The sequence below is a fragment of the Haliotis rubra genome, unplaced genomic scaffold, assembly GCF_003918875.1.
Source record: "Haliotis rubra isolate DU_JTF1 unplaced genomic scaffold, ASM391887v1 Scf1094, whole genome shotgun sequence".
Classification (NCBI taxonomy): domain Eukaryota; kingdom Metazoa; phylum Mollusca; class Gastropoda; order Lepetellida; family Haliotidae; genus Haliotis; species Haliotis rubra.
In genome coordinates this window covers 56,893-80,857 of record NW_025764997.1, presented here as the reverse complement: position 1 = coordinate 80,857, position 23,965 = coordinate 56,893, and the positions used below count along the sequence as shown (strand labels likewise).

The 23,965-nt window shown below is 47.7% G+C and overlaps 1 long non-coding RNA gene across 2 annotated transcripts in view; it reads left to right on the top strand.

Moving 5' to 3' along the window:
* LOC124283676 overlaps positions 1-23,669 on the top strand; it is a 29,248-nt gene extending 5,579 nt beyond the window's left edge. For both annotated transcript variants that reach the window (XR_006900382.1, XR_006900381.1), the window contains 2 exons: positions 21,136-21,219; positions 23,140-23,669. This is a non-coding gene — a long non-coding RNA (uncharacterized LOC124283676). The remainder of the gene's footprint in view (positions 1-21,135; positions 21,220-23,139) is intronic.
* The last annotated feature ends 296 nt before the right edge of the window (positions 23,670-23,965 follow it).

Genomic DNA, 23,965 nt, shown 5'->3' with positions numbered 1-23,965 from the left:
GAACCTGCTGTCTTGATGTATAAATAACATGTGCTTGTGTGCGTGTATTGGTTTCTAACATGGTCATGGTGTTATCTCGTCTCGTGGGAGATATGTGTTTTAGAATGAGAATTGTGTCAATGAAATTAGTGAAACACAGGATTGCGCCACTAAACTGTCAACCAGAATTGTGTTGAACAATTCAGAGTATGCTTGCACAATGTCGTGTTTGAGATCCGGGAAGTGGATACTAAGGGTTGGATCATTTGTGCTTCCTTGTGAGGGGTTGGGCAACCGAGGCATGTATATGTAAAATCAAGTGTGGTGTCTGCTGTAAAGTTTGGTCATCTGAGGTAAGTATATGGCAGGGTCACATGTGTTGTTTGTGTGTGTGTGTGAGAGAGAGAGAGAGAGAGAGAGAGAGAGAGAGAGAGAGAGAGAGAGAGAGAGAGAGAGAGAGAGAGAGACAGAGAGAGAACGAACTGGAAGGGGTGTCTGCTGTGAAGTTTGGTCACCTGGGTATGTATATGGCAGGATCACCTGTGATGTTTGTTTGTTTGTTTGCGTGTGTGTGTGTGAGAGAGAGAGAGAGAATGAGAGAGAGAGACAGACAGACAGAGAGAGAGAATGGGAAGGAATAGACTTGCACATGTCTCTAAGGTATAAAATTAATAGTTTAAATAATATTAATATCGCTTATCTTGACTTGCCTCTTCGAAGGATAGAATTATAAACAAAAGTATACATCCATGGGTTTAGCATTCAGTAAAGCATTGGAGCAAGGCTAGGGAAGGGTTTACAGAGGCATCTCTGCGTAAAATCATGTTTACTGTGTCTGGTATGAGGTAAGGTTTCTGAGGATTCGTCTGATGAGGAGGTCTGGTGTGGAGTACGTCAGATGATAGTGTGTATTTACTAGCATGTGATTGGTCTGATGAGGGGGGCTGGTGTGGAGTACGTCAGATGATAGCGTGTATTTACTAGCATGTGATTGGTCTGATGAAGGGGGCTGGTGTGGAGTACGTCAGATGAGAGCGTTTATTTACTAGCATGTGATTGGTCTGATGATGGGGGCTGGTGTGGAGTACGTCAGATGATAGCGTGTATGTACTAGCATGTGATTGGTCTGATGAGGGGGCTGGTGTGGAGTACGTCAGATGATAGCGTGTATGTACTAGCATGTGATTGGTCTGATGATGGGGGCTGGTGTGGAGTACGTCAGATGATAGCGTGTATGTACTAGCATGTGATTGGTCTGATGAGGGGGCTGGTGTGGAGTACGTCAGATGATAGCGTGTATGTACTAGCATGTGATTGGTCTGATGAGGGGGCTGGTGTGGAGTACGTCAGATGATAGAGTGTATGTACTAGCATGTGATTGGTCTGAAGAGGGGCTGGTGTGTGTAGTACGTCAGATGTAAGCGTGTATGTACTAGCATGTGATTGGTCTGATGAGGGGCTGGTGTGGAGTACGTCAGATGATAGCGTGTATGTACTAACATGTGATTGGTCTGATGAGGGGAGCTGGTGTGGAGTACGTCAGATGATAGCGTGTATGTACTAGCATGTGATTGGTCTGATGAGGGGGCTGGTGTGTAGTACGTCAGATGATAGCGTGTATGCACTAGCATGTGATTGGTCTGATGAGGGGCCACTGGTGTGTAGTACGTCAGATGATAGCGAGTATGTACTAGCATGTGATTGGTCTGATGAGGGGGACTGGTGTGGAGTACGTCAGATGATAGCGTGTATGTACTAGCATGTGATTGGTCTGATGATGGGGGCTGGTGTGGAGTACGTCAGATGATAGCGTGTATGTACTAGCATGTGATTGGTCTGATGAGGGGGCTGGTGTGGAGTACGTCAGATGATAGCGTGTATGTACTAGCATGTGATTGGTCTGATGAGGGGGTGCTGGTGTGGAGTACGTCAGATGATAGCGTGTATTTACTAGCATGTGATTGGTCTGATGAGGGGGCGGCTGGTGCTGGTGTGCAGTACGTCAGATGATAGCGTCAATGTACCAGCATGTGATTGGTCTGATGAGGGGAGGGGGGCTGGTATGGAGTACGTCAGATGATAGCGTGTATTTACTAGCATGTGATTGGTCTGATGAGGGGGCTGGGGAGCTGGTGTGGAGTACGTCAGATGATAGCGTGTATGCACTAGCATGTGATTGGTCTGATGAGGGGGCTGGTGTGGAGTACGTCAGATGATAGCGTGTATGTACTAGCATGTGATTGGTCTCATGAGGGGGGCTGGTGTGGAGTACGTCAGATGATAGCGTGTATGTACTAGCATGTGATTGGTCTGATGAGGGGGCTGGTGTGGAGTACGTCAGATGATAGCGTGTATGTACTAGCATGTGATTGGTCTGATGAGGGGCTGGTGTGGAGTACGTCAGATGATAGCGTGTATGTACTAGCTTGTGATTGGTCTGATGAGGGGGGGCTGGTGTGGAGTACGTCAGATGATAGCGTCAATGTACCAGCATGTGATTGGTCTGATGAGGTGGGCGGGGGGGCCTACGGGGCTGGTGGGGAGTACGTCAGATGATAGAGTGTATGTACTAGCATGTGATTGGTCTGATGAGGGGGGCTGGTGTGGAGTACGTCAGATGATAGCGTGTATGTACTAGCATGTGATTGGTCTGATGAGGGGACTGGTGTGGAGTACGTCAGATGATAGCGTGTATGTACTAGCATGTGATTGGTCTCATGAGGGGGGCTGGTGTGGAGTACGTCAGATGATAGCGTGTATTTACTAGCATGTGATTGGTCTGATGAGGGGGGCTGGTGTGGAGTACGTCAGATGATAGCGTGTATGTACTAGCATGTGATTGGTCTCATGAGGGGGACTGGTGTGGAGTACGTCAGATGATAGCGTGTATGTACTAGCATGTGATTGGTCTGATGAGGGGGCTGGTGTGGAGTACGTCAGATGATAGCGTGTATGTACTAGCATGTGATTGGTCTGATGAGGGGGCTGGTGTGGAGTACGTCAGATGATAGCGTGTATGTACTAGCATGTGATTGGTCTGATGAGGGGGCTGGTGTGGAGTACGTCAGATGATAGCGTGTATGTACTAGCATGTGATTGGTCTGATGAGGGGGCTGGTGTGGAGTACGTCAGATGATAGCGTGTATGTACTAGCATGTGATTGGTCTGATGAGGGGGCTGGTGTGGAGTACGTCAGATGATAGCGTGTATGTACTAGCATGTGATTGGTCTGATGAGGGGGGAGGGGGGGCTGGTGTGGAAGTACGTCAGATGATAGCGTGTATGTACTAGCATGTGATTGGTCTGATGAGGGGGCTGGTGTGGAGTACGTCAGATGATAGCGTGTATGTACTAGCATGTGATTGGTCTGATGAGGGGGCTGGTGTGGAGCTACGTCAGATGATAGCGTGTATGTACTAGCATGTGATTGGTCTGATGAGGGGGCTGGTGTGGAGTACGTCAGATGATAGCGTGTATGTACTAGCATGTGATTGGTCTGATGAGGGGGGGACTGGTGTGGAGTACGTCAGATGATAGCGTGTATGTACTAGCATGTGATTGGTCTGATGAGGGGGGAGGGGTGTGGAGTACGTCAGATGATAGCGTGTATGTACTAGCATGTGATTGGTCTGATGAGGGGGTGCTGGTGTGGAGTACGTCAGATGATAGCGTGTATGTACTAGCATGTGATTGGTCTGATGAGGGGTGGGGGCGCTGGTGTGGAGTACGTCAGATGATGGCGTGTATGTACTAGCATGTGATTGGTCTGATGAGGGGCTGGTGTGGAGTACGTCAGATGATAGCGTGTATGTACTAGCATGTGATTGGTCTGATGAGGGGGGCTGGTGTGGAGTACGTCAGATGATAGCGTGTATGTACTAGCATGTGATTGGTCTGATGAGGGGGAGGGCTGGTGTGGAGTACGTCAGATGATAGCGTGTATGTACTAGCATGTGATTGGTCTGATGAGGGGAGAGGGGGCTGGTGTGGAGTACGTCAGATGATAGCGTGTATGTACTAGCATGTGATTGGTCTGATGAGGGGGGCGTGGTGTGTGTACGTCAGATGATAGCGTGTATGTACTAGCATGTGATTGGTCTGATGAGGGGGGGGGGCTGGTGTGGAGTACGTCAGATGATAGCGTGTATGTACTAGCATGTGATTGGTCTGATGAGGGGGCTGGTGTGGAGTACGTCAGATGATAGCGTGTATGTACTAGCATGTGATTGGTCTGATGAGGGGGCTGGTGTGGAGTACGTCAGATGATAGCGTGTATGTACTAGCATGTGATTGGTCTGATGAGGGGGGCTGGTGTGGAGTACGTCAGATGATAGCGTGTATGTACTAGCATGTGATTGGTCTGATGAGGGGGCTGGTGTGGTAGTACGTCAGATGATAGCGTGTATGTACTAGCATGTGATTGGTCTGATGAGGGGGGCTGGGGTGGTGTGGAGTACGTCAGATGATAGCGTGTATGTACTAGCATGTGATTGGTCTGATGAGGGGCTGGTGTGGAGTACGTCAGATGATAGCGTGTATGTACTAGCATGTGATTGGTCTGATGAGGGGGACTGGTGTGGAGTACGTCAGATGATAGCGTGTATGTACTAGCATGTGATTGGTCTCATGAGGGGGGGGCTGGTGTGGAGTACGTCAGATGATAGCGTGTATGTACTAGCATGTGATTGGTCTGATATGAGGGGGGCTGGTGTGGAGTACGTCAGATGATAGCGTGTATGTACTAGCATGTGATTGGTCTGATGAGGGGGCTGGTGTGGAGTACGTCAGATGATAGCGTGTATGTACTAGCATGTGATTGGTCTGATGAGGGGGCTGGTGTGGAGTACGTCAGATGATAGCGTGTATGTACTAGCATGTGATTGGTCTGATGAGGGGGCTGGTGTGGAGTACGTCAGATGATAGCGTGTATGTACTAGCATGTGATTGGTCTGATGAGGGGGCTGGTGTGGAGTACGTCAGATGATAGCGTGTATGTACTAGCATGTGATTGGTCTGATGAGGGGCTGGTGTGGAGTACGTCAGATGATAGCGTGTATGTACTAGCATGTGATTGGTCTGATGAGGGGGCTGGTGTGAGTACGTCAGATGATAGCGTGTATGTACTAGCATGTGATTGGTCTGATGAGGGGGCTGGTGTGGAGTACGTCAGATGATAGCGTGTATGTACTAGCATGTGATTGGTCTGATGAGGGGGCTGGTGTGGAGTACGTCAGATGATAGCGTGTATGTACTGTGATTGGTCTGATGTGATTGGTCTGATGAGGGGGGCTGGTGTGGAGTACGTCAGATGATAGCGTGTATGTACTAGCATGTGATTGGTCTGATGAGAGGGACTGGTGTGGAGTACGTCAGATGATAGCGTGTATGTACTAGCATGTGATTGGTCTGATGAGGGGGGGCTGGTGTGGAGTACGTCAGATGATAGCGTGTATGTACTAGCATGTGATTGGTCTGATGAGGGGCTGGTGTGGAGTACGTCAGATGATAGCGTGTATGTACTAGCATGTGATTGGTCTGATGAGGGGGGGCTGGTGTGGAGTACGTCAGATGATAGCGTGTATGTACTAGCATGTGATTGGTCTGATGAGGGGGCTGGTGTGGAGTACGTCAGATGATAGCGTGTATGTACTAGCATGTGATTGGTCTGATGAGGGGGCTGGTGTGGAGTACGTCAGATGATAGCGTGTATGTACTAGCATGTGATTGGTCTGATGAGGGGGCTGGTGTGGAGTACGTCAGATGATAGCGTGTATGTACTAGCATGTGATTGGTCTGATGAGGGGGCTGGTGTGGAGTACGTCAGATGATAGCGTGTATGTACTAGCATGTGATTGGTCTGATGAGGGGGCTGGTGTGTGGAGTACGTCAGATGATAGCGTGTATGTACTAGCATGTGATTGGTCTGATGAGGGGGGGTGGTGTGGAGTACGTCAGATGATAGCGTGTATGTACTAGCATGTGATTGGTCTGATGAGGGGCTGGTGTGGAGTACGTCAGATGATAGCGTGTATGTACTAGCATGTGATTGGTCTGATGAGGGGGAGGGCTGGGGCTGGTGTGGAGTACGTCAGATGATAGCGTGTATGTACTAGCATGTGATTGGTCTGATGAGGGGGGGGGAAGCTGGTGTGGAGTACGTCAGATGACATTTGTATAGCGTGTATGTACTAGCATGTGATTGGTCTGATGAGGGGGACTGGTGTGGAGTACGTCAGATGATAGCGTGTATGTACTAGCATGTGATTGGTCTGATGAGGGGGATGGTGTGGAGTACGTCAGATGATAGCGTGTATGTACTAGCATGTGATTGGTCTGATGAGGGGCTGGTGTGAGTACGTCAGATGATAGCGTGTATGTACTAGCATGTGATTGGTCTGATGAGGGGCTGGTGTAGGAGTACGTCAGATGATAGCGTGTATGTACTAGCATGTGATTGGTCTGATGAGGGGCTGGTGTGGAGTACGTCAGATGATAGCGTGTATGTACTAGCATGTGATTGGTCTGATGAGGGGGGGCTGGGGTGTGGAGTACGTCAGATGATAGCGTGTATGTACTAGCATGTGATTGGTCTGATGAGGGGGGCTGGTGTGGAGTACGTCAGATGATAGCGTGTATGTACTAGCATGTGATTGGTCTGATGAGGGGAGCTGCAGGCCTGGTGTGGAGTACGTCAGATGATAGCGTGTATGTACTAGCATGTGATTGGTCTGATGAGGGGCTGGTGTGGAGTACGTCAGATGATAGCGTGTATGTACTAGCATGTGATTGGTCTGATGAGGGGCTGGTGTGGAGTACGTCAGATGATAGCGTGTATGTACTAGCATGTGATTGGTCTGATGAGGGGGCTGGTGTGGAGTACGTCAGATGATAGCGTGTATGTACTAGCATGTGATTGGTCTGATGAGGGACTGATGTGGGTACGTCAGGGCGTGTATGTACTAGCATGTGATGGGGGAGGAGTACGTCAGATGATAGCGTGTATGTACTAGCATGTGATTGGTCTGATGAGGGGGCTGGTGTGGAGTACGTCAGATGATAGCGTGTATGTACTAGCATGTGATTGGTCTGATGAGGGGGCTGGTGTGGAGTACGTCAGATGATAGCGTGTATGTACTAGCATGTGATTGGTCTGATGAGGGGGGCTGGTGTGGAGTACGTCAGATGATAGCGTGTATGTACTAGCATGTGATTGGTCTGATGAGAGGGGGGCTGGTGTGGAGTACGTCAGATGATAGCGTGTATGTACTAGCATGTGATTGGTCTGATGAGGGGGCTGGTGTGGAGTACGTCAGATGATAGCGTGTATGTACTAGCATGTGATTGGTCTGATGAGGGGGCTGGTGTGGAGTACGTCAGATGATAGCGTGTATGTACTAGCATGTGATTGGTCTGATGAGGGGGGCTGGTGTGGAGTACGTCAGATGATAGCGTGTATGTACTAGCATGTGATTGGTCTGATGAGGGGGGGGGCTGGTGTAGAGTACGTCAGATGATAGCGTGTATGTACTAGCATGTGATTGGTCTGATGAGGGGCTGGTGTGGAGTACGTCAGATGATAGCGTGTATGTACTAGCATGTGATTGGTCTGATGAGGGGACTGGTGTGGAGTACGTCAGATGATAGCGTGTATGTACTAGCATGTGATTGGTCTGATGAGGGGGCTGGTGTGGAGTACGTCAGATGATAGCGTGTATGTACTAGCATGTGATTGGTCTGATGAGGGGGGCTGGTGTGGAGTACGTCAGATGATAGCGTGTATGTACTAGCATGTGATTGGTCTGATGAGGGGGCTGGTGTGGAGTACGTCAGATGATAGCGTGTATGTACTAGCATGTGATTGGTCTGATGAGGGGGCTGGTGTGGAGTACGTCAGATGATAGCGTGTATGTACTAGCATGTGATTGGTCTGATGAGGGGGCTGGGGGCTGGTGTGGAGTACGTCAGATGATAGCGTGTATGTACTAGCATGTGATTGGTCTGATGAGGGGGGCTGGTGTGGAGTACGTCAGATGATAGCGTGTATGTACTAGCATGTGATTGGTCTGATGAGGGGGCTGGTGTGGAGTACGTCAGATGATATAGCGTGTATGTACTAGCATGTGATTGGTCTGATGAGGGGGCTGGTGTGGAGTACGTCAGATGATAGCGTGTATGTACTAGCATGTGATTGGTCTGATGAGGGGGGGCTGGTGTGGAGTACGTCAGATGATAGCGTGTATGTACTAGCATGTGATTGGTCTGATGAGGGGGCTGGTGTGGAGTACGTCAGATGATAGCGTGTATGTACTAGCATGTGATTGGTCTGATGAGGGGCTGGTGTGGAGTACGTCAGATGATAGCGTGTATGTACTAGCATGTGATTGGTCTGATGAGGGGGGGCTGGTGTGGAGTACGTCAGATGATAGCGTGTATGTACTAGCATGTGATTGGTCTGATGAGGGGGGGGGCTGGTGTGGGAGTACGTCAGATGATAGCGTGTATGTACTAGCATGTGATTGGTCTGATGAGGGGGGGGCTGGTGTGGAGTACGTCAGATGATAGCGTGTATGTACTAGCATGTGATTGGTCTGATGAGGGGGAGGAGGCTGGTGTGGAGTACGTCAGATGATAGCGTGTATGTACTAGCATGTGATTGGTCTGATGAGGGGGCTGGTGTGGAGTACGTCAGATGATAGCGTGTATGTACTAGCATGTGATTGGTCTGATGAGGGGGCTGGTGTGGAGTACGTCAGATGATAGCGTGTATTTACTAGCATGTGATTGGTCTGATGAGGGGGGGCTGGTGTGGAGTACGTCAGATGATAGCGTGTATGTACTAGCATGTGATTGGTCTGATGAGGGGCTGGTGTGGAGTACGTCAGATGATAGCGTGTATGTACTAGCATGTGATTGGTCTGATGAGGGGAGGGGCTGGTGTGGAATACGTCAGATGATAGCGTGTATTTACTAGCATGTGATTGGTCTGATGAGGGGGCTGGTGTGGAGTACGTCAGATGATAGCGTGTATGTACTAGCATGTGATTGATCTGATGAGGGGACTGGTGTGGAGTACGTCAGATGATAGCGTGTATGTACTAGCATGTGATTGGTCTGATGAGGGGGCTGGTGGTGTGAGTACGTCAGATGATAGCGTGTATTTACTAGCATGTGATTGGTCTGATGAGGGGGAGGGGCTGGGGCTGGTGTGGAGTACGTCAGATGATAGCGTGTATGTACTAGCATGTGATTGGTCTGATGAGGGGGTGTGGAACACGTCTGGTGTGGAGTACGTCAGATGATAGCGTGTATGTACTAGCATGTGATTGGTCTGATGAGGGGGCTGGTGTGGGTACGTCAGATGATAGCGTGTATGTACTAGCATGTGATTGGTCTGATGAGGGGGCTGGTGTGGAGTACGTCAGATGATAGCGTGTATGTACTAGCATGTGATTGGTCTGATGAGGGGGGGCTGGTGTGGAGTACGTCAGATGATAGCGTGTATGTACTAGCATGTGATTGGTCTGATGAGGGGACTGGTGTGGAGTACGTCAGATGATAGCGTGTATGTACTAGCATGTGATTGGTCTGATGAGGGGGGCTGGTGTGGAGTACGTCAGATGATAGCGTGTATGTACTAGCATGTGATTGGTCTGATGAGGGGGCTGGTGTGGAGTACGTCAGATGATAGCGTGTATGTACTAGCATGTGATTGGTCTGATGAGGGGCTGGTGTGGAGTACGTCAGATGATAGCGTGTATTTACTAGCATGTGATTGGTCTGATGAGGGGGCTGGTGTGGAGTACGTCAGATGATAGCGTGTATGTACTAGCATGTGATTGGTCTGATGAGGGGGGGCTGGTGTGGAGAGTACGTCAGATGATAGCGTGTATGTACTAGCATGTGATTGGTCTGATGAGGGGGCTGGTGTGGAGTACGTCAGATGATAGCGTGTATGTACTAGCATGTGATTGGTCTGATGAGAGGGGCTGGTGTGGAGTACGTCAGATGATAGCGTGTATGTACTAGCATGTGATTGGTCTGATGAGGGGACTGGTGTGGAGTACGTCAGATGATAACGTGTATGTACTAGCATGTGATTGGTCTGATGAGGGGGACTGGTGTGGAGTACGTCAGATGATAGCGTGTATTTACTAGCATGTGATTGGTCTGATGAGGGGGCTGGTGTGGAGTACGTCAGATGATAGCGTGTATGTACTAGCATGTGATTGGTCTGATGAGGGGGGCTGGTGTGGAGTACGTCAGATGATAGCGTGTATGTACTAGCATGTGATTGGTCTGATGAGAGGGGCTGGTGTGGAGTACGTCAGATGATAGCGTGTATGTACTAGCATGTGATTGGTCTGATGAGGGGGGGCTGGTGTGGAGTACGTCAGATGATAGCGTGTATGTACTAGCATGTGATTGGTCTGATGAGGGGCTGGTGTGGAGTACGTCAGATGATAGCGTGTATGTACTAGCATGTGATTGGTCTGATGAGGGGGCTGGTGTGGAGTACGTCAGATGATAGCGTGTATGTACTAGCATGTGATTGGTCTGATGAGGGGCTGGTGTGGGTACGTCAGATGATAGCGTGTATGTACTAGCATGTGATTGGTCTGATGAGGGGGCTGTGTGTGGGTACGTCAGATGATAGCGTGTATGTACTAGCATGTGATTGGTCTGATGAGGGGAGGGGTGTGGGAGGTACGTCAGATGATAGCGTGTATGTACTAGCATGTGATTGGTCTGATGAGGGGCTGGTGTGTGGAGTACGTCAGATGATAGCGTGTATGTACTAGCATGTGATTGATCTGATGAGGGGGGCTGGTGTGGAGTACGTCAGACGATGGCGTGTATGTACTAGCATGTGATTGGTCTGATGAGGGGGCTGGTGTGGAGTACGTCAGATGATAGCGTGTATGTACTAGCATGTGATTGGTCTGATGAGGGGGGCTGGTGTGGAGTACGTCAGATGATAGCGTGTATGTACTAGCATGTGAGTGGTCTGAAGAGAGGGGCTGGTGTGTAGTACGTCAGGTAATACGGTGTATGTACTAGCATGTGATTGGTCTCATGAGGGGGACTGGTGTGGAGTACGTCAGATGATAGCGTGTATGTACTAGCATGTGATTGGTCTGATGAGGGGGGCTGGTGTGGAGTACGTCAGATGATAGCGTGTATGTACTAGCATGTGATTGGTCTGATGAGGGGGCTGGTGTGGGTACGTCAGATGATAGCGTGTATGTACTAGCATGTGATTGGTCTGATGAGGGGGTTTGGTGTGGAGTACGTCAGATGATAGCGTGTATGTACTAGCATGTGATTGGTCTGATGAGGGGGGCTGGTGTGGAGTACGTCAGATGATAGCGTGTATTTACTAGCATGTGATTGGTCTGATGAGGGGCTGGTGTGGAGTACGTCAGATGATAGCGTGTATGTACTAGCATGTGATTGGTCTGATGAGGGGGCTGGTGTGGAGTACGTCAGATGATAGCGTGTATGTACTAGCATGTGATTGGTCTGATGAGGGGGCTGGTGTGGAGTACGTCAGATGATAGCGTGTATGTACTAGCATGTGATTGGTCTGATGAGGGGGCTGGTGTGGAGTACGTCAGATGATAGCGTGTATGTACTAGCATGTGATTGGTCTGATGAGGGGGGCTGGTGTGTAGTACGTCAGATGATAGCGTGTATGTACTAGCATGTGATTGGTCTGATGAGGGGGACTGGTGTGGAGTACGTCAGATGATAGCGTGTATGTACTAGCATGTGATTGGTCTGATGAGGGCTGGTGTGGAGTACGTCAGGTGTGGAGTACGTCAGATGATAGTACGTCAGAATGATAGCGTGTACTAGCATGTGATTGGTCTGATGAGGGGGCTGGTGTGGAGTACGTCAGATGATAGCGTGTATGTACTAGCATGTGATTGGTCTGATGAGGGGCTGGTGTGGAGTACGTCAGATGATAGCGTGTATGTACTAGCATGTGATTGGTCTGATGAGGGGCTGGTGTGGGTACGTCAGATGATAGCGTGTATGTACTAGCATGTGATTGGTCTGATGAGGGGGGGGCTGGTGTGGAGTACGTCAGATGATAGCGTGTATGTACTAGCATGTGATTGGTCTGATGAGGGGTGAGGGGGGCTGGTGTGGAGTACGTCAGATGATAGCGTGTATGTACTAGCATGTGATTGGTCTGATGAGGGGGGGGCTGGTGTGGAGTACGTCAGATGATAGCGTGTATGTACTAGCATGTGATTGGTCTGATGAGGGGGCTGGTGTGGAGTACGTCAGATGATAGCGTGTATGTACTAGCATGTGATTGGTCTGATGAGGGGGCTGGTGTGGAGTACGTCAGATGATAGCGTGTATTTACTAGCATGTGATTGGTCTGATGAGGGGCTGGTGTGAGGAGTACGTCAGAGGATAGCGTGTATGTACTAGCATGTGATTGGTCTGATGAGGGGGCTGTGTGAGAGTACGTCAGATGATAGCGTGTATGTACTAGCATGTGATTGGTCTGATGAGAGGGGTGCTGGTGTGGAAGTACGTCAGATGATAGTGTGTATGTACTAGCATGTGATTGGTCTGATGAAGGGGAGGGGGCTGGTGTGGAGTACGTCAGATGATAGCGTGTATGTACTAGCATGTGATTGGTCTGATGAGGGGGCTGGTGTGGAGTACGTCAGATGATAGCGTGTATGTACTAGCATGTGATTGGTCTGATGATGAGGGGAGGGGGCGCTGGTGTGGAGTACGTCAGATGATAGCGTGTATGTACTAGCATGTGATTGGTCTGATGAGGGGCTGGTGTGTGAGTACGTCAGATGATAACGCGTGTATGTACTAGCATGTGATTGGTCTGATGAGGGGGCTGGTGTGGAGTACGTCAGATGATAGCGTGTATGTACTAGCATGTGATTGGTCTGATGAGGGGGGCTGGTGTGGAGTACGTCAGATGATAGCGTGTATTTACTAGCATGTGATTGGTCTGATGAGGGGGCTGGTGTGTAGTACGTCAGATGATAGCGTGTATGTACTAGCATGTGATTGGTCTGATGAGGGGGACTGGTGTGGAGTACGTCAGATGATAGCGTGTATGTACTAGCATGTGATTGGTCTGATGAGGGGCTGGTGTGGAGTACGTCAGATGATAGCGTGTATGTACTAGCATGTGATTGGTCTGATGAGGGGAGGGGGCTGGTGTGGAATACGTCAGATGATAGCGTGTATGTACTAGCATGTGATTGGTCTGATGAGGGGTGGTGTGGTGTGGAGTACGTCAGATGATAGCGTGTATGTACTAGCATGTGATTGGTCTGATGAGGGGTGCTGGTGTGGAGTACGTCAGATGATAGCGTGTATGTACTAGCATGTGATTGGTCTGATGAGAGGGCTGGGGCTGGTGGGTACGTCAGATGATAGCGTGTATGTACTAGCATGTGATTGGTCTGATGAGGGGGACTGGTGTGGAGTACGTCAGATGATAGCGTGTATGTACTAGCATGTGATTGGTCTGATGAGGGGGCTGGTGTGGAGTACGTCAGATGATAGCGTGTATGTACTAGCATGTGATTGGTCTGATGAGGGGGGGCTGGTGTGGAGTACGTCAGATGATAGCGTGTATGTACTAGCATGTGATTGGTCTGATGAGGGGGCTGGTGTGGAGTACGTCAGATGATAGCGTGTATGTACTAGCATGTGATTGTCTGATGAGGGGGCTGGTGTGGAGTACGTCAGATGATACGGTGTATGTACTAGCATGTGATTGGTCTGATGAGGGGCTGGTGTGGAGTACGTCAGATGATAGCGTGTATGTACTAGCATGTGATTGGTCTGATGAGGGGCTGGTGTGGAGTACGTCAGATGATAGCGTGTATTTACTAGCATGTGATTGGTCTGATGAGGGGGCTGGTGTGGAGTACGTCAGATGATAGCGTGTATGTACTAGCATGTGATTGGTCTGATGAGGGGGGCTGGTGTGGGGCCTACGTCAGATGATAGCGTGTATGTACTAGCATGTGATTGGTCTGATGAGGGGCTGGTGTGGAGTACGTCAGATGATAGCGTGTATACTACATGTGATTGGTCTGATGAGAGGGCTGGTGTGGAGTACGTCAGATGTATAGCGTGTATGTACTGCATGTGATTGGTCTGATGAGGGGGCTGGTGTGGAGTACGTCAGATGATAGCGTGTATGTACTAGCATGTGATTGGTCTGATGAGGGGGGGGCTGGTGTGGAGTACGTCAGATGATAGCGTGTATGTACTAGCATGTGATTGGTCTGATGAGGGGGCTGGTGTGGAGTACGTCAGATGATAGCGTGTATGTACTAGCATGTGATTGGTCTGATGAGGGGGCTGGTGTGGAGTACGTCAGATGATAGCGTGTATGTACTAGCATGTGATTGGTCTGATGAGGGGGAGGGGCTGGTGTGGAATACGTCAGATGATAGCGTGTATTTACTAGCATGTGATTGGTCTGATGAGGGGGCTGGTGTGGAGTACGTCAGATGATAGCGTGTATGTACTAGCATGTGATTGGTCTGATGAGAGGGGGCTGGTGTGGAGTACGTCAGATGATAGCGTGTATGTACTAGCATGTGATTGGTCTGATGAGGAGGGGCTGGTGTGGAGTACGTCAGATGATAGCGTGTATGTACTAGCATGTGATTGGTCTGATGAGAGGGGGCTGGTGTGGAGTACGTCAGATGATAGCGTGTATTTACTAGCATGTGATTGGTCTGATGAGGGGACTGGTGTGGAGTACGTCAGATGATAGCGTGTATGTACTAGCATGTGATTGGTCTGATGAGGGGCTGGTGTGGAGTACGTCAGATGATAGCGTGTATGTACTAGCATGTGATTGGTCTGATGAGGGGCTGGTGTGGAGTACGTCAGATGATAGCGTGTATTTACTAGCATGTGATTGGTCTGATGAGGGGCTGGCTGGTGTGTGGTACGTCAGATGATACGGTGTATGTACTAGCATGTGATTGGTCTCATGAAGGGAGTTAGGGTGTGGAGTACGTCAGATGATAGCGTGTATGTACTAGCATGTGATTGGTCTGATGAGGGGAGGGGGGCTGGTGTGGAGTACGTCAGATGATAGCGTGTATTTACTAGCATGTGATTGGTCTGATGAGGGGCTGGTGTGGAGTACGTCAGATGATAGCGTGTATGTACTAGCATGTGATTGGTCTGATGAGGGGGCTGGTGTGGAGTACGTCAGATGATAGCGTGTTTGTACTAGCATGTGATTGGTCTGATGAGGGGAGGGGAGGCTGGTGTGGAATACGTCAGATGATAGCGTGTATGTACTAGCATGTGATTGGTCTGATGAGGGGGGCTGGTGTGGAGTACGTCAGATGATAGCGTGTATGTACTAGCATGTGATTGATCTGATGAGGGGGCTGGTGTAGAGTACGTCAGATGATAGCGTGTATGTACTAGCATGTGATTGGTCTGATGAGAGGGGGCTGGTGTGGAGTACGTCAGATGATAGTAGCGTGTATTTACTAGCATGTGATTGGTCTGATGAGGGCTGAGGGGCTGGTGTGGAGTACGTCAGATGATAGCGTGTATGTACTAGCATGTGATTGGTCTGATGAGGAGGGGCTGGTGTGAGTACGTCAGATGATAGCGTGTATGTACTAGCATGTGATTGGTCTGATGAGGGAGGCTGGTGTGGAGTACGTCAGATGATAGCGTGTATGTACTAGCATGTGATTGGTCTGATGAGGGGGCTGGTGTGGAGTACGTCAGATGATAGCGTGTATGTACTAGCATGTGATTGGTCTGATGAGGGGCTGGTGTGGGTACGTCAGATGATAGCGTGTATGTACTAGCATGTGATTGGTCTGATGAGGGGGCTGGTGTGGAGTACGTCAGATGATAGCGTGTATGTACTAGCATGTGATTGGTCTGATGAGGGGGGCTGGTGTGTAGTACGTCAGATGATAGCGTGTATGTACTAGCATGTGATTGGTCTGATGAGGGACTGGTGTGGAGTACGTCAGATGATAGCGTGTATGTACTAGCATGTGATTGGTCTGATGAGGGGGGCTGGTGTGGAGTACGTCAGATGATAGCGTGTATTTACTAGCATGTGATTGGTCTGATGAGGGGACTAGCTGGTGTGGAGTACGTCAGATGATAGCGTGTATGTACTAGCATGTGATTGGTCTGATGAGGGGCTGGTGTGGAGTACGTCAGATGATAGCGTGTATGTACTAGCATGTGATTGGTCTGATGAGGGGAGGGTGTGGAGTACGTCAGATGATAAGCGTGTATGTACTAACATGTGATTGGTCTGATGAGGGGGGCTGGTGTGGAGTACGTCAGATGATAGCGTGTATGTACTAGCATGTGATTGGTCTGATGAGGGGGGTGTGGAGTACGTCAGATGATAGCGTGTATGTACTAGCATGTGATTGGTCTGATGAGGGTGGCTGGTGTGGAGTACGTCAGATGATAGCGTGTATGTACTAGCATGTGATTGGTCTGATGATTGGGGCTGGTGTGGAGTACGTCAGATGATAGCGTGTATGTACTAGCATGTGATTGGTCTGATGAGGGGGCTGGTGTGGAGTACGTCAGATGATAGCGTGTTTGTACTAGCATGTGATTGGTCTGATGAGGGGGGCTGGTGTGGAATACGTCAGATGATAGCGTGTATGTACTAGCATGTGATTGGTCTGATGAGGGGCTGGTGTGGAGTACGTCAGAGGATAGCGTGTATGTACTAGCATGTGATTGATCTGATGAGGGGGGCTGGTATGGAGTACGTCAGACGATAGCGTGTATGTACTAGCATGTGATTGGTCTGATGAGGGGGGCTGGTGTGGAGTACGTCAGATGATAGCGTGTATTTACTAGCATGTGATTGGTCTGATGAGGGGGGGCTGGTGTGGAGTACGTCAGATGATAGCGTGTATGTACTAGCATGTGATTGGTCTCATGAGGGGACTGGTGTGGAGTACGTCAGATGATAGCGTGTATGTACTAGCATGTGATTGGTCTGATGAGGGGGCTGGTGTGGAGTACGTCAGATGATAGCGTGTATTTACTAGCATGTGATTGGTCTGATGAGGGGGGCTGGTGTGGAGTACGTCAGAGGATAGCGTGTATGTACTAGCATGTGATTGGTCTGATGAGGGGGCTGGTGTGGAGTACGTCAGAGGATAGCGTGTATGTACTAGCATGTGATTGATCTGATGAGGGGGGCTGGTATGGAGTACGTCAGACGATGGCGTGTATGTACTAGCATGTGATTGGTCTGGTGAGAGGGGCTGGTGTGGAGTACGTCAGATGATAGTGTGTATTTACTAGCATGTGATTGGTCTGATGAGGGGGGGGCTGGGGGCTGGTGTGGAGTACGTCAAATGATAGCGTGTATGTACTAGCATGTGATTGGTCTGATGAGGGGCTGGTGTGGAGTACGTCAGATGATAGCGTGTATGTACTAGCATGTGATTGGTCTGATGAGGGGGCTGGTGTGGAGTACGTCAGATGATAGCGTGTATGTACTAGCATGTGATTGGTCTGATGATTGGGGCTGGTGTGGTGTACGTCAGATGATAGCGTGTATGTACTAGCATGTGATTGGTCTGATGAGGGGGGGGGTGAGGCTGGTGTGGAGTACGTCAGATGATAGCGTGTATGTACTAGCATGTGATTGGTCTGATGATGGGAGGAGGAGGGCTGGTGTGGAGTACGTCAGATGATAGCGTGTATTTACTAGCATGTGATTGGTCTGGTGAGAGGGGCTGGTGTGGAGTACGTCAGATGATAGTGTGTATTTACTAGCATCAGATTGGTATGATGAGGGGAGCTGGTGTGGAGTACGTCAGATGATAGCGTGTATGTACTAGCATGTGATTGGTCTGATGGGGGGGGGGGTTTCGTGTGGAGCACGTCAGATGATAGCTTGTATGTACTAGCATGTGATTGGTCTGATGAGGGGGGCTGGTGGGGAGTACGTCAGATGATAGCGTGTATGTACTAGCATGTGATTGGTCTGATGATGGGGGAGGGGGTGCTGGTGTGGGAATACGTCAGATGATAGCGTGTATGTACTAGCATGTGATTGGTCTGATGAGGGGACTGGTGTGGAGAACGTCAGATGATAGCGTGAATGTACTAGCAAGTGATTGGTCTGATGGGGGCTGGGGTGAAGAACGTCAGATGATAGCGTGAATGTACTAACATGTGATTGGTCTGATGAGGGTTGGTGTGGAGTACGTCAGATGATAGCGGTATGTACTAGCATGTCATTGGTCTGATGAGGGGCTGGTGTGGAGTACGTCAGATGATGGCGTGTATGTACTAGCATGTGATTGGTCTGATGAGGGGGAGGGGCTGGTGTGGAATACGTCAGATGATAACGTGTATTTACAAGCATGTGATTAGTCTGATGGGGGGGCTGGTGTGGAGTACGTCAGATGATAGCGTGTATGTACTAACATGTGTTGGTCTGATGAGGGGAGGAGGGGAGGCTGGGGTGGAGAACGTCGGATGATAGCGTGAATGTACTAACATGTGATTGGTCTGATAAGGGGGGGGGAGGGGGGCTGGTGTGGAGTACGTCAGATGATAGCGTGTATGTACTAGCTTGTGATTGGTCTGATAAGGGGGGCTGGTGTGGAGTACGTCAGATGATAGCGTGTATGTTCTAGCATGTGATTGGTCTGATGAGGGTGGCTGGTGTGGAGTACGTCAGATGATTGCGTGTATTAGTAGCATGTGATTAGTTGACTACATTGTGTGTTGCATGTATGGGTGAGCATGTGGTAGTTCCTGTATGCGATCGATCATGTTTGTGATGTTTCAGGCTAATCCCTGTCTGTGATAGGTCACGTGTACTCTCTAAAACAAGTATGGATGAGAATAAGCTATATCGAATTTGCTGTCTGATGTGGGCCTACACTACTGTCTGGTTGAAGTATGCACACTATGGGTGTGGCAAACGTAACGTGGTTTAGTATTGAAATAACATTTCTGTGTCCTGGTGAAGGGTGTATCAAGTATACGTATGAATGTGATGTATTGTATATTCGTTATGTTGTGTGTATCAAGTATCAGTGCGTATGTGATAGGTGCAGTTTTGTGCTGGGTCGATTGAGGAAGGGGTGTGGGAACTCGACCTGAAAGGTATATATCTGTGTTATAATCGTTTCATTTTGGTGTTTCGACGCGTTGTGAACGAAATGGAGAATAGATCAGCAGGGCGCGGTATATTGGCATCAGTGTTGATATATGGTTTGAACTACTTCATCCGTCATCCTTAGTGTATATGAATTCGAGTGAGTGAGTGAGTTTAGTTTTACGCCGCACTCAGCAATATTCCAGCTATATGGCGGCGGTCTGTAAATAATCGAATCTGGACCAGACAATCCAGTGATCAACAGCATGAGCATCGATCTGCACAATTGGGAACCGATGACATGTGTCAACCAAGTATGAATTTGAGGAAATGTTTCTTTATCGCTGTAATAAATAAGAAAACTACTATTTATTTACATAACCAGACCAAATCAATGGTTAACAAGGATAATAGACAAACTTTATACAAGGAACATTTACAAAAGAAGGTGAAACAGGGAAGTGTAATTCAGAAACATTCAACAAGGAAGTTTTTAAACACAAACACTTTCGTGAGCGGTGTAAGATTTAACTCATATTAACAATACACGACTAGAGCATGTCTTGGCTGCAGGTTTTGATAGGACAATAGGGTCCTATCACGGTAATATAATCGCTATTGAAATATGCCTTGGCACACTGCCAATCGAGATTGCACAATGCCGTCTACCTATACCCATTTACGCTACTTGATATACATAAAAGGCAAAGTGTATTGGGTTTCTTCTTAGCCAGTGTTTATGTTGCTGATTGATTGTTCTCATGCGTCAGCGGTTGTATGGCTTGTTGTGTTTGTCAAACCCAATATCCATAAAGTTTGTTCTATATTGCAAACCCCAGGAGTTGAAATTACAACTCGATTGATATCGACGTATGGGTTAGCGTCTGTAGTCGTCCATATCAGCAATGTTTGACTAAACCAATAAATGAGCGAGTTAAATTTATAGACACAGCTTTGAGTCTTTGTGTCTTACAAAAAAAAACAGTCGTGCAGAAATGGACTTCAGCAACCCATGCTTGTCGTAAGAGGCGACTAACGGGATCGGGTTGTCAAGCTCGCTGACTTGGTTGGCACATGTCACCATAACCCATAAATTTTCGTACATCGACGCTCATGTTGTTTTACACCGGATCGTCTGGTCAAGACTCGATTATTTACAAACCGGGTATTGCTGGAATTTTGCTGAGTGCCGCGCTATAACAACAAAAGCAAGCAAACAAACAAACAAACGAATCGCGTGTTATCAGTGTAAGCAATATGCTTGTATGTGTATGTAAGTGGCGGGTAATGAAGCTGTCTTGAGACCTATTGCGTGGCTGAACGTATCGATGTCCTTTAACAGGATGTACGTGCACCAATACAATTCACAGTGAGTGATATATTTAACGCATAAATTATAGGGATTATACATGTTGTTAGTACGTACTTGAGGAATGAATCACATTCGCATGTACAATGTCTTTCTTGGAGACGAATACAACTCGGTTTGAAATTACACTTTAGTACCATATTACTCGTAGTTTGAAATTAACTCATCTCCTACTGAGGGGCTGGTCTCTCCTGGGACCTCAAGATAAAATTATACAGAGAAACAAATATTCAAGACTATACACTTAGCAAAGCACATTTGACCAACGCTGAGGTGTTCAGATTTAGGAGGAGTATGTAACACGCCATCATTGCTCAACAGTTTCATAAGATAACTGGGGATCAATTGAAAAGCTTACATGTTGACATGGATGACATGTGAGCGTGTGCATGTACTTTATTCCTTATCGTATTAAAACGTTTTGTGCGACCAATAGTATCGATGTGGTCTTGTTTATCAGGTAACACGCTTTAATGCAACCATGTTCAATAAGAGTAACAGCGAGCGATCTTCTGAAATAAGACACCGCATCACATGTCAGCATTATTAGTATGGTCCCTATGTATTTAAGCAATTGTGATCGTTAAAGACACATACGGATCTACAATGCATATGGTAATTGGTATCCAAATCTTACTTGCAGAGGAATGAATTCTTTGGTCGTGTGTACACATTGTGGAGAGAAACTTGAAAGGACTGAAAAGGACATCCATTCAGCTTGTAAACTGTAAGTATGTGTTGATTTACGTACAACGAAACATTCCAAGATGACTGATTCGTGGGTAGTTTCGGGTTGGGTTTTATCTTGTTTGATTGTTTGTTGTCTACCTCCGCACCCACCAATGATCCAATGTAAATAATCATGTCTGGGCCAGACAATCCAGTGATCAACAGGATCAGCACTGGTCCACGCAATTGGGTTACAATGACATGTGTCAAACAAGTCAGCGAGCTTGACCACCCGATCCCGTTAGTAGTCTCTGGCGACAAGCGTGGGTTGCTGAAGACCAATTCTAATCCGGATCTTCACGGGTATTCGAGCTAGGATGGGTTGACGATATCTCAGTGATTGTCATAAGATCCAGGGCCTCAAATGATTTTGCAAATGTTGTAGACTATTGTATAGAAACCTCACACAATAATTAATGGTTAAGATGCAACAGTCATCACTTATAAGCATCAGACAATCAACGTGAGTGAGTGAGTTTGGTTTTACGCCGCTTTTAGCAATATTCCAGCAATATCACGGCGGGGGACACCAGAAATGGGCTTAACACATTGTACCCATGTGGGGAATCGAAACCGGGTCTTCGGCGTGACGAGCGAACGCCTTAACCACTAGGCTACCCCACCGCCCCCAGACAATCAACGTATGGAAACCTCACACAATAATTAATGGTTAAGATGCAACAGTCATCACTTATAAGCATCAGACATTCAACGGGCAGATGAGTGTACGATGGATGAAGGCTGTCTCTGTCGAAATTAGAAGTGGCGTTGAGGTGTGGACTGTAACACTTGTGTTTGGGGGACAAACGTTATGAAACTTGTTTCCAGAGTTGGTCTGACGTTTTCATTAGATTCGGCGTTGAAATGAATGTTTGATCATAAACCGAATTAGAGTTAGAATAGGATTTACCGGTATCATTTTGACCCAAACAGCCTATAAATAAGGGTAAGATGGATGAACGCCATCTAAATTGAAATTGGAAGCGACGTTTAGGTGTTCGCTCTAACATCGAAGTGTTACGCACAGAGGCATATATACAAGTACGAGGAAGTGTTTATACACTTGAGCTGATATGGACGTGGTGACGGTAAAGTGGTGACGCCTCTTATGAATACAATACGGATGACATATAAGGTACAGAATTGCCTGATTAGTGAGTGTCAGTATTTTGAATTTAATACGTTCAGGAATATGAAGCCAGTGGAGAGATTGGAGAATGGGTGATGTGTCACAAGATGGTTTGCTTCTTGTTACAATACGGCCAACAATGTTCTGAAACTTTTGTAACTTGCTGATCAACTCGTTAGAAACTCCAAACAATAAACTGTTACCATCATACTCATCATGATTACATTAACGTTCGGTTGATGCAGCAATGGTGTTTTCAATGTTCCCACTACTTACAAATGTAAAACCTGACTCATCATGCCAATATTTACGCAGTGTTATATTATGAAAGAGTATTACTGTTGTGCGAGTTGATTCGATATGGACGTAATCTATCCAACAGTCAAAGCAGAACATATATGCATGTTCACAGTTTTGTACCAAGTGAATCTTTTCCTTCGTCGCGGGAGCGGTAGGTAGCCTAGTGGTTAAAGCGTTCTCTTGAGGCACCGAAGACCCGGGTTTGATTCCTCACATGGTTACAATGTGTAAAACCAATTTCTGGTGTCCTCGGCCATGGTATTGCTGGAATATTTTTAAAACTGCGTGCAACTAAACTCACCCACTCCGTCATAGTTATTTGACTGTCAGCAAACCCATTGATGTGACAAGCGCCGACAGAAATGGTGTCTGGCATCTGGAATGGTGTAAGCAAGTGAATCAACGGAAATTCAAGTGGAAAGTACCCATGAATATAATGAGTGAAATTTGTTGTGAGAGATCTGGTCACTGCTTTTCTGTCTGTTCTAGGCACATTGGCAGATGCAATGAAGCTGTTGAGTCATTCAGAGGTACAATGGCTACCAGCCCGAACATCCAGTTCATGGGAATTCATGTTCACTATCTGTATGGCATCGACAAGAAATTAAGTGACAAAGAGAAAATTGAGAAACGGGAGAAACGGAATTTGAAACTAACAGAACTCACAAAATATGTCTCAGCTCTAAGAAATTCTAATGGTGGTTACTTACTTGTTCAAATTGTAGGTTTAATCCCAAATGAAAATTATGTTGGTGCTTTCGACGAGTTTGCAGATGATACCCTGTACAGAATGATAGAAGACGGGAGAATGTTTGAAAGCGTGTATAAAAAAGAAAGGCTAAGCGAAGCCACTGGATGCGTTAAGTTCCATGATTTCATCAGTATTTATGTCGTAAAAGGCACAGAATTTTCAACAGCGGATTTCAACACCAAAATATGTCTAGACTGGGGAATTGTAAACCCTTTACCAACCACGGTGAAACGGTTTGTTGTCGAACGAAACGGTTCCAGTCACATTCCTCCTGAAGAACTTGATTTCAGGTTCAATTGTGATTTTGAAACCATTCCTCAGTTGCAAGAGAAACGTGATTTACAGCTAAAAGGCTTCATTGAAAACAAGCTCAAAGTTACCTGGAAGGTATTATCGGACTATAATAAAGCAAGAACGATATGGGATGACTTTCGACTGAAGGAGTATGTCAGTGCTTTTACCAAAAACTCGCGAGGTGGATCCTTCTTGCTTGGAATAGGGGAAAAGGAAAAAAGCACAGGTAAATACAAATCAAAAGATCTGCTTGTCCAAGGAGTGCCTCTT